Here is a 14,558-nt window from a genome sequence, read left to right on the forward strand (position 1 = left end):
GAGCATAAACACTGACATGCACATGGACTGAACTGGGCAAGAGGCCACTGGTCTTTAGACTTCAGAGATGCAGCGTGGAAACAGGCCATTTGGTCCACCACTCCGACCAGCAATCGCCCCGTACACCAGTTCTATCCTCCTCCTTCCCGTAACACCTTCGCTCAGTCCGCCTGGACCTACCTGACCTCTCATAGAAACGTAGAAACATAGAAACAAATTAGGTGCAGGAATAGGCCATTCGGCCCTTCGAGCCATCAGTCAGCTGAGTTACTCCAACACTTTGTGTCTTTTCATCAACTAAAGTTAGTTTAGTTTAGTTTAGAGATGCAGCGGAGAAACAGGCCCTTCGGCCCACTGAGTCCACACCGACCAGCGATCCCCCGCACATTAACACTACTTTACACACACTGGGCACAATTTCACATCGAAACCAGGCCAATTAACCTACAAACCTGTACATCTTTGGAGTGTGGGAGGAAACAGAAGATCTCACGCAGGTCACGGGGAGAACGTACAAACTCCGTACAGACAGCACCCGTGGTCTGGATCGAACCCTGGTATTAGAAACATAGAAACATAAAAAAAATAGGTGCAGGAGTAGGCCATTCGGCCCTTCGAGCCTGCACCGCCATTCAATATGATCATGGCTGATCATCCAACTCAGTATCCCGTACCTGCCTTCTCTCCAGACCCCCTGATCTCCTTAGCCACAAGGGCCACATCTAACTCTTAAATATAGCCAATGAACTGGCCTCAACTACCCTCTGTGGCAGAGAGTTCCAGAGATTCACCACTCTCTATGTGAAAAAAGTTCTTCTCATCTCGGTTTTAAAGGATTTCCCCCTTATCCTTAAGCTGTGACCCCTTGTCCTGGACTTCCCCAACATCGGGAGCAATCTTCCTGCATCTAGCCTGTCCAACCCCTTAAGAATTTTGTAAGTTTCTATAAGATCCCCTCTCAATCTCCTAAATTCTAGAGAGTATAAACCGAGTCTATCCAGTCTTTCTTCATAAGACAGTCCTGACATCCCAGGAATCAGTCTGGTTGCTTTAATTCTCCTTCCCATTCCCACACTGTCCTGGGCCTCCTCCATTGTCAGAGGGAGGCGGAAGGCAAATTGGAGGAGCAGCACCTCATATTTCAATTGGGCAGTTTACACCCCAGTGGTATGAATATTGATTTCTCTAACTTCAAGTAACCTCAGCATTCCCTCTCTCTCTGCCCCTCCTAGTCAAGCCAGGTTTATTCATCACATACACATACGAGATGTGCAGTGAAATGAAAATTGGCAATGCTCGCGGATTGTGCAAAAAAAACCCCTACAAAACAGCTGTTCAAGAAGGAACTGCAGATGCTGGAAGATCGAAGGTACACAAAATTGCTGGAGAAACTCAGCGGGTGCAGCAGCATCTATGGATCGAAGGAAATAGGCGACGTTTCGGGCCAAAACCCCTTCTTCAGACTGATGGGGGTGGGGGGGGGGAGAAGGAAGGAAAAGGGGAGGAGGAGGAGCACGAGGGCGGGCGGATAGGAGGGTGGGAGGAGACAGCTAGAGGGTTAAGGAAGGGGAGGAGACAAAACAGAATGGACCCCTACAAAACAGAATGGAACAGAATCACATATTGTGGGAGGGAAAAAAAAGAAAAAACAGGAATTTTATAAAGACACCACACAACAGTAAATGGGTACACCCACGTCACACCAGCTTCTCGTTGTTGCCCAACAAACAGCTAACTTTCTTTATTATTGTTACTTATCTTGCGTATCTTTCACTCATTGGCGGCGCGGCGGGAACTTTAGATCTTCGACCGCCGGCCTGCGGCCGAAACCATCTTGAAGCCGTGTTCTCCGATGGGGAGGCACCAATTCAGGACATACCTGGACATACCTTGTCTGTGCATCTAGACGCCCGCATTGTGGTCCTGACCACGGGGGAAAATGGAGGAGGACTGGCCAAACTTTGTGCCTTCCACCACAGTATGAATGCTGTGGTGGATGTTTGTGTTCAATTTTTATTGTGTATTGTGTGTTCTTTTTTATTGTACCGCTGCTGGCAAATTCATTTCACTGCACGTTATGTGCACGTGACAAATAAAAATGACTTGACTCATTGTTCTTTATCTCTCTACATCATCGACTATATCTCTCGTTTCCCTTATCCCTGACCAGTCTGAAGAAGGGTCTCAACCCGAAACGTCACCCATTCCTTCTCTTCAGAGATGCTGCCTGAGTTAATCCAGCTTTTTGTGTCTGTCTTCGGAGGGCCTTTGCATATACGTTGGGCAGGGAGAGGAGAGTCCAAGGGAAGTGTTTCTCCCCGCCCAACCTGCTCCCACTTGCTGTGATTGACCAAAGGCGCTGGTTTGTTGCTCTGCAGTTTCATCACTTCCCCAGATGCCAGGCAGCAGGTTTGTCGAGATGAATTAAAGAGGAAGCTACGTTCTGGCAGCGACTTTACAACCCAGTTTGAAAGGGGAAACTCCTTCCAGTCATTTTGTCTTCCTCTTTTCGAGTTTTCTCAAATTCGTCTTTGGGATGCGGTGCGTAGGAGGGAACTGCAGATGCTGGTTTACACCGAAGACAAACACAAACCGGTGGAGTAACTCAGTGGGACAGGCAGCATCCCTCGTTTTTACCCTTCCATATCTCCGTGTTTCCGACCAGTCTGACTGTATCCTTGTTTAAAGTTTATCCTTATATACGCCTCGCTGTTGCATTGCCCAAGCTAACAATGATCTATTCTACATTTTCCTTGAGCTTTGTCCCCTTTGATCTGCCATTTTCACACCTTACCCTTCCATATCTCTCATAACCTTCCATATCTTTGATCTGCCGTTTTCACACCTTACCCTAACCCTTCCAAAAATCATCGGGACTTCCCTTCCTTCAATCCGGGACATTGCGTGCAAACGTTGCTTGTCCAAGGCCAACAGCATTATAAAAGACCCCACACATCTCCATCATGGACTGTTCACTCTGCTGTCCTCGGGCAAAAGGTATCGCAGTATAAGGAGCAGAACGGCCAGGTTTTGCAACAGCTTCTTCCCCCGAGCCATCAGACTCTTGAATTCCACATAATGTGCCGCCACTATTATCTATTTTATCTTTTTATCTATTTTATCTTTTTGTTATTTTATGTTGCACGGTGAGCCAGATGCAATGAAATTTTGTTCAGACTTGCATCTGTTGGTGTATTTTTGAATGACAATAAAGTCTTTGATTGATTGATATTCCGGTGTCTCCTTCGGCCCCTGACTTTCAGTCCGAAGAAGGGTCTCGACCTGAAACGTCACCCATTCCTTCTCTCCAGAGATGCTGCCTGGCCCGCTGAGTTACTCCAGCATTTTGTGTCTATCTTCGATTATATAGTTTGGGTTAGTTTAGTTTTGTTTATTGCCACAACCAGTCACTGGAAAGACAACACCTGATTACACCTCCGATTTCTGAGCCCACTGATAGAGGGAATAACGTGAATAAAGTTTAGTGCAAGATAAAGCCAGTAAAGTCTGATCAAAGTTAGTCCAAGAGTCTCCAATGAGGTAGATAGTAGCTACCTCATTGACCAGTCTTTTCTTTGACTTTTCTTTGACTGGGTTCTTAGGCCCCCTTTGGTCAAGGCTGACCATGGGTGTCTCCAGGGTACTGTCCCCTATATGGAGGACGCCTGTGCGTGACTTTGTTTAATGTGGGGAGACTGGTGCACAGACAGCCACCAGGTCCTTGACAGATCTGGGTCAGGATCCAGTGGCATGGAGTCACAGACGACCGGAGACCCTTTTCTGCCGCAGCCTTCATCTGCCTTCCCAGCCGTTGTGACGCTCCACTAAGGTCAGCCATCGTCCTCCGCCTGTTCCACTGTTGAGGTCTTGGTTGGATTGCTCTTTGTCAGAGACCCCCCCCCTCGACCTTACCGCCATGGGTGGCCCTACCAGGAGCGTAGATAGCTCCAGACAGCATCGCTCTCAGGATCTCAGGAACACACAAGCTTCTCCACCACGACAAGGTGACAATCCACGGAGAAATTTTGACTGGGTAACATGCAAACAAAAGCTTTTAACTGTACCTTGTAAATCTCAGGAGGATTCAGAAATCGGAGGTGCAAAGGGACTTGGGAGTGCCGGTACAGGATTCTCAAAACGTTGCAGAGGTGTTGCCTGACCCTCCGAGTTATTCCAGTTCTGAGGCAATCTACAAAGTTTACTCCAGTGTCGGAGTGAAGCTAAACGCAAATTGGAGGAACACCATCTCATATTTTGCTTGGGCAGCTTACAGCCCAGTGGTATGAATATTGATTTCTCTAACTTCAAGTAACCCCGGCATTCCCTCTCCCTCTATCCCTCTCCCACCCAAGTCGCACCAGCTTCTCGTTTTCACCCAACAAACAGTGTTTAAGAAGGAACTGCAGATGCTGGAAAATCGAAGGTACACAAAAATGCTGGAGAAACTCAGCGGGTGCAGCAGCATCTATGGAGCGAAGGAAATAGGCAACGTTTCGGGCCGAAACCCTTCTTCAGACAGCAAACAGTGGCCCGTTTCCTTTATCACCATAACTTTTCTGCATATTTTTCATTCATTGTTCCTCATCTTTCTACATCATCACCTATATCTCTTGTTTCCCTAGTCTGAAGAAGTATCACGTCCAGAAACGTCGCCCATTCCTACTCTCCAGAGATGTTGCCTGTCCCGCTGAGTTAATCCAGATTTTTGTGTCTATCTACAAAGTTTCTAGCTCCTCCAACCCACATCTCTGCCCCAACCATATCTCAGTCCAGATCCCCCCCCTTCCCTAGTTAAGAACCATCGTCTCTACCACCAATGTGTGGGAAGGAACTGCACGATGCTGGTTTACACCGAAGATAGAAGCACAATGTTGGAGTAACTCAGTGTGGGAGGCAGCACCTCTGGGGAAAAGGAATAGGTGACGTTTCTTCAACGTGAAGGGTGGCACAGGGGTAGAGTTGTTGCCTTACAGCGATCCTGACCACAGGCATTTGTCTATCATTCTCTACCACCAATCTCTATGAGGTTCTGCCTGCACCTTCTGATCTGGAGGGCTCTCTCTATCAGTGGACTCAGAAATCGGAGGTGTAATCAGGTGTTGTCTTTCCAGTACACAAAAAAGCTGGAGAAACTCAGCGGGTGCAGCAGCATCTACGGAGCGAAGGAAATAGGCAACGTTTCGGGCCGAAACCCTTCTTCAGACTGATCGGGGGCGGGGGTGGGCGGGGACAAGAAAGGAAAAAGGAGGAGGAGCCCGAAGGCTGGGGGATGGGAGGAGACAGCAGGGGGACTGAGGAAGGGGAGGAGACAGCAAGGACTAACAAAATTGGGAGAATTCGATGTTCATGCCCCCAGGATGCAGACTCCCCAAACGGAATATGAGGTGCTGTTCCTTTCCAGTGACTGGTTGTGGCAATAAACAAAACTAAACTAACCTAAACTAACCCAAACTATATAATCGAAGAAACGATATTGTATTGTATTGTATTGTAAACAGACCATTCGGCCAACTGAGTCCACGCGATCCCCAAATACTACTTTTACCCTACAAATAAGGGACAATTTACAGAAGCCAATTAACCTACAAACCTTCACCGAAACGTTGCCTATTTCCTTCGCTCCATAGATGCTGCTGCACCCGCTGAGTTTCTCCAGCACTTTTGTCTACCTTCGATTTTCCAGCATCTGCAGTTCCTTCTTAAACACAACCTACAAACCTGCATGTCTTTGGAACGTGGGAGGGAACTGGAACACCCGGAAACTCCTGTACGGAGTTTGTACGTTCTCCCCGTGACCTCTGTGGGTTTTCTCTGGGAAATCCGATTTCCCCCCACACTCCAAAGACGTGCAGGTTTGTAGGTCAATTGGCTTGGTAAAATTGGGAATTGTCCCCTAGTGTGTGTAGGATGGTGTTTATGTGTGTGGGGATCACTGGTCGGCATGGACTCGGAGGGCCGAAGGGCCTGTTTGCGAGCTGTATCTCTAAACTAAACCAAAAAAGGTCTCGATCTGAAAGGTCGCCTATTCCTTTTGTCCACAGATGCTGCCTGACCCGCAGTTACTCCAGTATTTTGAGTCTATCTTCTCTACTATCAATCCTTGGCTGGTCCTATCTGCACCTTCTGGACTGTCTCAACCAAAGATAAGCTTGAGGGAGAACAGGCCTCGTTCATCGTGATCTGCCGAGTGCAGAGGTTGGACTTGGTGGGCCGAAGGGCCTGTTTCCACGCCATATCTCTAAAACTAAAACTAAAAATGTTCCCAGGCAAAATGCTTCCAGAATTCCCCTTATGGAACGTGCTTCTCAAAATGCGAGAGGAATTACGGACCGACTGAGGATTGATGACAGATTACGGAGCGATTTCTCATTCCAAAACTCACGCCCTTACCACTGCATGTGACCAGTGTCCTTTTCTTTCAAACTTTCCCCAAGTAAAAGCTTCTGCAATATGCACTTCCTGCTTTGTTACGGAAGAGAATGCACTGCCCCACAAACAAGTTGTGCCAGTGCTGGGGGAGGTGGCTGGCATGGTGGCGCAGCAGGTAGAGTTGCTGCCTCATGGCACCAGAGACCCACCCAGCTTCCATCCCATGCTGTCAGTGTGGAGTTTGCATGCTCCCCCCGTAACCACGTGGGTTTTCTCCACGTGCTCCGCTGTCTCCCCATGTTCCAAAGAGCTGCAGGTTTGTAGGTAAATTGCCCCTGGTGTAGTTTAGAGATACAGCACGGAAACAAACCCACCGAGTCGACAGATGGCGCAATGGGCTAAGTGTTCGGCTGGCAACCGGAAGGTAGCCGGTTCGAATCCCGCTTGGAGTGCATACTGTCGTTGTGTCGTTGGGGCAAGACACTTCACCCACCTTTGCCTGTGTGTAAATGTAATGTAATTATGTGAAGCACTTTGGGGTCAATGCAAGTTGACTAAAAATGTGCTATATAAATAAATAAGAAATAAGAGTCCGCGCAGAACAGCGATCCCCGCACACTAGCACTATCCTACACACACACTAGGGACAATTTACATGTACATACCAGGCCGATAAACCTGCAAACCTACACGTCTTTATAGTGTGGGAAGAAACCGAAGATCTCAGAGAAAACCCACGCAGGACACGGGAGGATCGAGCCCGGGTCTCTGGCGCAGTGAGCCAGTACCTCCAACGGCGGGCCGAAGGGCCTCATTCAACGCTGCATCGCTAAACTAATGTCATTCCCAGTGTGAAATTGGAGCTTCTGAACGATCCTTCCATGAAGGTAGTCACAACATGCTGGAGTAACTCAGCGGGACAGGCAGCATCTGTGGAGAGAAGGAATGGGTGACGTTTTGGGTCGAGACACTTCTTCAAGCATCAGAGTCTCGACCCAAAACGTCACCCACTCCTTCTCTCCACAGATGCTGCCTGTCCCGCTGAGTTACTCCAGCATTTTGTGTCTGTCTAAGATTTAATAGGAACCTGAGAGGTAACTTTTTACACAGAGGGTGGTGGGTGCATGGAATGAGCTGCTGGAGGAGGTAGTTAAGGCAGGGACTATTGCAACGTTTAAGATGTTTTTTTGATAGGTACATGTATTGGACAGGTTTAGAGGGATATGGGCTAAATGCAGGCACGTGGGACTAGTGTAGATGGGGCATGTTGGCAAGTCGGGCCGAAGGAACTGTTTCCATGCAGTATGACTATGACTCTATGACTAGGTAGTTGCTGGCTGGGTTAGGTTGTGTGATATCAGATGCATCGTCTGAAGAAGGTTTTCGGCCCGAAACGTTGCCTATTTCCTTCGCTCCATAGATGCTGCTGCACCCGCTGAGTTTCTCCAGCAATTTTGTCTAGCATCAATTAGACAAAAGTGTGTGAATGTCCCTCTGCACTTCCCCACATGAAACTCTCAGTATCTAGGGTTAGACACAGAGAGAACCTGCCTTTACATGGCCCCCATCAGGAATGCACACAGCAAGGGTGGATGCAACATCAAGCTTCCCCTACTCTGTCCCATCAAACAGTCCCAGGTGAGGCACAGTGCGTGATGCTTCACAATACAAGACACAAGGTGCTGGAGTAACGCAATGGGTCAGGCAGCATCTCTGGATGGAACATGGACAGGTCTTCAGTCCGTTACTTTCCTCCCCCTGACTTCACAATATGCATTTCTTCAATTCTATCTCACACCTGTGGTTCTTATCCCTGGCCTTTGTTCCAACCAAAGATCCTATAGCAAGCAACGTAGACCGCTCGACAGATTCATGGGTAATTTTCGGCCCCATTTCTGTAACCGGTTTCCGTCTCCGCACCAAAGATCCCATCACAGCGGAGCGAAGATACTAGTGCGGAGACGGAAGCCAGTTACGGAAACATCCTCGTAAAAATAAAAGTTCTTTGCTAAAAATCTTCTCCTCATTTTCAGAATTATAATTTATTAACACAAACTGTTCCCCCGCAACGTTGATTACACTGCGAGTCGGGTCGGGTTACTGAAATGGATGAAAAAAGGCCCACGTTCCGCTCCGTTGCGTACTACACGTCAGCCATTGCATTTAGCGGGTTACTGAAATGGATGAAAAAAGGCCCACGTTCCGCTCCGTTGCGTACTACACGTCAGCCATTGCATTTAGCAGGAGTGGTCTATCTTGCTCCGCCCTAGGATCTTTAGTTCCAACCATCCACCTGTCAAAATAAATCATACTCGCCTGTGTTGACCTATGACCTATTGACCTATTGACCGTTGTCCTGCCTCTCCCCTTTTCCAGCTTTCGTCTCCCCCCACCCCCCCACTCACAATCAGTGTGAAGAAGGGTCCAGACCCGAAACATCACAGATGCATGTTCTCCAGAGATGCTGCCTGACCCGCTGAGTTACTCCAGCACGCATTAACCAGCATCTGCAGTTCTTTGTTTCCAATAACATCGTGAAATGTCGGCAATCGAATACAGAAGAGTGACACAAAGTGCTGTCGGAGGAGGTAGTCGAGGCAGGTAGCATTGCAACGCTTAAGAACCATTTGGACAGATAAATGGATAGGACAGGTTCGGGGGATATGGGCCTTGTATACAGTTCCTTGCATTCCTTCCTTTAAACCTGTCATGGACAACATTTAAAAAGCATTTGGACAGGTACAAGGATAGGATCGGTTGAGAGGGAATGTGTAGGAAGGAACTGCAGATGCTGTTTTACACTACAGATAGACACAAAATGCCGGAGTAACTCAGCGGGTCAGGCAGTACATCTGGGTAAAAGGAATAGGCGACGCTTTGGGTCAAGACCCTTCTTCAGAATTAGGTTTAAAGGGACATGGGCCAAATGCAGGCAGGTTGGACTAGTGTAGATGGGGCATGTTGGTTGGTATGGGCAAATTAGGCCAACGGGCCTGTTTCCACTCTGTACGATTCTATGACTCGAGAATCTTAACGACAAAGTGCATGAAACTGGTACTTAAAAGGATTTCTGACCTAGGGGTTATATTTGACTGATTTTACACCGAACATTTTGTAATTATTTTTTAAAAAAAGGCCTGGGCTGCACATTTCCTCTTTGAAACCACAGGATGTTCAGCTGAACATAAGGACAGACAATTTGAGTCACATTTTTGGAGGCGAGGAAGTTTATTTTTGCTGATAGGTGTTTAGTCCCTTCCTAATGCTCTGTGCTTGTGCGGTCAACTCTACAGTGGCTGCTCTCAATACAACGGTGAAGCTAAAGGGCAGGACGCAGAATCTCAAGACCCATTCATAGCAAATCTGAAGGGTACCTCGATTTTCAGCACTCGATTTTAGAGTCATTGAGTGATACAGCGTGGAAACAGGCCCTTCGGCCCAACTTGCCCACACACCGGCTGACATGTCCCAGCTACACTAGTCCCACCTCACTAGATGTTTTCAAGAGTTAGATTTAGCTCTAAAGGCTGACTGAATCAAGGGATATGGGGAGAAAGAAGGAATGGGGGTGTACTGATTTATGATGATCAGCCATGATTACGTTGAATGGCTGTGCTGGCTCGAAGGGCCGGATGGCCTACTCCTGCACCTATTTTCTAGGTTTCTGTTTCTGTCTGCGCTTGGTCCATAATCCTTCCAAACCTGTCCTATCCATATACCTGTCTAACTGTTTCTTAAACGTTGCGATAGTCCCTGCCTCAACTACCTCCTGTGGCAGCTTGTTCCATACACCCACCATGAAAAAGTTACCCCTCAGATCCCTATTAAATATTTTCCCCTTCACCTTAAACCTATGTCCTCTGGTCCTAGAATCACCAAGTTACTCTGTGCGTCTGTTTGGTTTGATTTTAAAGGGTAGTGTTGAAGATGAAAGTGAAAATTAAAAGAAAAACAAGCGGGCAGAACAAGGCCCTGTTTCAAACAGGAAGTGACTCCAATTTTATAAGCAGATGGCTGGGATTGTTTGTGTTACAAGCACTCAAAGAGGTCAAAGATTATTGTAAACAGTACTTTTTTAAGTTGATGAAATACAGCTGTTCTGCTTCCAAATATTTTACAGGTCTTTTTATCTACTAAATAAAACCTAGCTTCATCTCCCTCCCTTCTTGAAAGGAGGCGATTCCGTTCCTTTATCCTACCTCACCAACCAACCTCTACAACGAGAGGGGGCCCTCATTGAAAGTTACCAAACAGTGAAAGGCCTGGATAGAATGGATGTGGAGAGGATGTTTCCATTAATGGGAGAGTCTAGGACCAGATGGATCAACCTCAGAAAAGGAAGCAATTTTAGAAAGGAGATGAGGAGCAATTTCTTTCGTCAAGTGGGAGGTGAATCCGTGGAATTCATTGCCGCAGACCGATGTGGAGGCTGTCTTTGGGCATTTTTAAAGCAGGTACGTGATTAGTAAAGGTGTCAAGGGTGTCTACATAGAGTTGGGGGCATTGGCTTTGTGTTTTTGCACTACTATTGTTTGTTTGTTTGCTTTGTGCATGCGTGTGTGTGTATACTATGTGTATATATATATATATATCATAGACTATATATATATATATATATACTAGACTAAGTGGGACCCGTTGGGTCGCAGCATCACACGGGAGGGCTGGTCCCCCAACGCAATATTCCACCTCTCCACCAATTCCAAAATTGGTGGCCAGTGTGGGGGGAGGGAGGCTTTCTGGAGCGCTAGTATGGGTGTTGTGGGCTGAAGGGACTGGTTTCCAGAGGGTTAGTATGGATATTGTGGGCCGAATGGATTCATGGGCTGGCGGCTCAGTCACTCAAGCCTGTTGTGCTGGCAGCTCACTCACTCACGGCTGGTGGGCTGGCAGTTGACTCACGGCTATTCCTTGAAATTCCACTTCAAGCAGGGTGCAAGGCCACAAAATTCAAGTGCAGTTTCATACCATTTCAAGCAGGGTGCAAGGCCATTAAAGACAATGAGTCGTGACCTCTCCCTCCTCCATCTTGTAGAGACTGAGCCACGTCCACACTTCTGGGTTCTATAGTCCCTCCCCCCTCCCACCAGAAGGGGCGTGGCCTTCATGGCATGATTGACAGGAGAGAGAATCTCAACATTTTTTAAATACTAATAACTCTTATATTTCATCAATGGGAAAAATCCTCGGCTCCTGATGAGCGGAGGGGGACTCTGAGTAAGATGGTCAAAAATCACAGCCGTACGTGGTAGCGTTTTTTCTAAAATCAATATAAAGCGCAAACAGGAAGTGGTCAAGATTAGACTTTTAATTATATAGAAGGTAAGGCAACTTTAATTAGGCAAGGCAACTTTAATTAGGCAAGGCAACTTTAATTAGGCAAGGCAGCTTTAATTAGGCAAGGCAGCTTTAATTGGGCAAGGCAGCTTTAATTGGGCAAGGCAACTTTAATCGGGCAAGGCAACTTTAATCAGGCAAGGCAACTTTAATCAGGCAAGCAAATTTAATCAGGCAAGCAAATTTAATCAGGCAAGGCAACTTTAATTAGGCAACACAGCTTTAGCATTTCCAAACCAAAGGCAGCACAGCTTTAGCATTTCCAAACTATAGGCAACACAGCTTTAGCATTTCAAAACTATATTTTCAAACCACATTAAGGGCACTGACAAGTCAGTAAAACCACTCACAGTTTAGTAGACATGTGTTCAGTGTTATTCACAGCTCAGACTGAGAGACGTGACCCTCTTGCTCTTCCCCCATCTTGCAGAGACTGACTGAGGCACTCAACATTTCCGGGATTTATAGTCCCTCCGGAAGGGGCGTGGCCTTCAGGAGAGAGAATCTCAACATTTTTTTTAACACTAATAACTCTTTTATTTTTAAATCCTCTTGTCCTGCGCAGGGGAGGGGGACTCTGAGTAAAAATCGCAGCCTTAAGTGGATGCGTTTTTTCTAAAATCAATATACAGAACAACAGGAAGTGGTCAAGATCAGACTTTTAGTAATATAGATTATGCAAGGGTTATGCAGAAGGCAGGATAATGAGGTTGAGAGGGAAAGATAGATCAGTCATGATTGAAGGGCCAAATGGCCTAATTCTGCATCTATGTCTTATGAGACCAAGGAGCTCATTGTAGACTTCAGGAAGTCCAGAGGCGGCACGCACACCCCCATCCACATTAACGGGACGGAGGTGGAACGTGTTTCTAGCTTCAGGTTCCTGGGAGTCAACATCTCCGATGACCTCTCTTGGACCCACAATACCTCTACTCTGATCAAGAAGGCTCATCAGCGTCTCTTCTTCCTGAGGAGACTGAAGGTCCATCTGTCTCCTCAGATCCTGGTGAACTTCTACCGCTGCACCATCGAGAGCATCCTTACCAACTGCATCACAGTATGGTATGGCAACTGCTTTGTCTCCGACCGGAAGGCATTGCAGAGGGTGGTGAAAATTGCCCAACGCATCACCGGTTCCTCGCTCCCCTCCATTGAGTCTGTCCAAAGCAAGCGCTGTCTGCGGAGGGCGCTCAGCATCGCCAAGGACTGCTCTCACCCAACCATGGACTGTTTACCCTCCTACCATCCGGGAGGCGCTACAGGTCTCTCCGTTGCCGAACCCGCAGGTCGAGGAACAGCTTCTTCCCGGCGGCTGTCACTCTACTCAACAACGTACCTCGGTGACTGCCACCACCACCCCCCCCCCCCCCCCCCCTCACTTATTATTATTTATTCAAATCATATGCTATGTCGCTCTTCCAGGGAGATGCTAAATGCATTTTGTTGTCTCTGTACTGTACACTGACAATGACAATTAAAATTGAATCTGAATCTGAATCTGAAGTTGTGAACAACACATGGTACAGGTATTAGCTTATTAATGTCATGTGTACCAAGGTACAGTGAAAGGCTTTTGTTTGATGTGCCATCACAATTAAATCAGATTCTATACATGAGTGCAATTAAGCCTCAACAAGTACAACAGGGAGTGCAAATCTGACAATGTCCGCCCTTAAAAAGACCCATTGACATGGCCTCTTCAGCCGTCTGTGGCAATGCTGGAAGTACTGGAGCGGCTCCAGATCCAGGCGAGCCCCAGGCTGCTGCAGGGCCTCCTCCGTCACCCTCGACCCACGTCCCTCTCCTCGCCGGTCCGACCCTCGCCTCTGTGACCCGGGGAGGTAGGGGCGCCTCCTGCAGCCGACCTTGCAGGTGCTGGAGGCAATAGCCCGCGCTCCCTCTCCCACTGGCCCACTCCTCACGTCCGTCGTCGCCAGTGGCTCCCTCCTCCTCCGCTCTCTGGTCTCCGGGGCTTCTGAGCTTCCACCCTCTAGGCAACGGCCCCATTGGGTCTTCGTTCATGGCAGCCACCGGGTCCGTTTTCGTACAGTTCTGCTCACGGGAGCATCCCTTCTGTGTTGTTGCGGCGCGGTTTGCAAGATCAGGAACATCCCCTAGCCCAAGGGTGGACCGTTCAGTATTCTGATGAGAGGAAGAAGCTATTCCTCAGTTTGGTGGCGCGCGCTTTCAAGTTTTTGTGTTTTCTGCCGGATGGGAGAAGGGAGAATAGAGAGTGATCAGGGTGAGAAAGTCCCCTGGTTCTGTTGAAAAAGAGACACAGTGCTGGAGTAACCCAATAGTCAATAGGTGCAGGAGTAGGCCATTCGGCCCTTCGAGGCAGCACCGCCATTCAATGTGATCGTGGCTGATCATCCCCAATCAGTACCCCGTTCCTGCCTTCTCCCCATATCCCCTGACTCCGCTATCTTCAAGAGCCCTATCTAGCTCTCACTTGAAAACATCCAGAGAACCTGCCTCCACCGCCCTCCGAGGCAGAGAATTCCACAGACTCACCACTCTCTGTGAGAAAAAGTGTTTCCTCGTCTCCGTTCTAAATGGCTTACCCCTTATTCTTAAACTGTGGCCCCTGGTTCTGGAACTGTGGCCCCTGGTTCTGGAACTGTGGCCCCTGGTTCTGGAGAGGAACAACTCGGCAGGTGAGGCCCAGCATCTCTGGAGAACATGGTAGGGGACAGTCATGGGGACAGTCTGAAGAAGGGTCTCAACCTGAAACGTCACCTATTCTTTTTCTGCAGAGATGCTGCCTGACCCGCTGAGTTGCTCCAGCACTTTGTGTGTCTACTTTATTGATAGGAGACGTTTCTGGCTTTGACTTGCAATGTCACCTATTC

This window comes from Leucoraja erinacea, chromosome 37 (genome assembly GCF_028641065.1).
Source record: "Leucoraja erinacea ecotype New England chromosome 37, Leri_hhj_1, whole genome shotgun sequence".
NCBI classification, from domain to species: Eukaryota; Metazoa; Chordata; class Chondrichthyes; order Rajiformes; family Rajidae; genus Leucoraja; species Leucoraja erinaceus.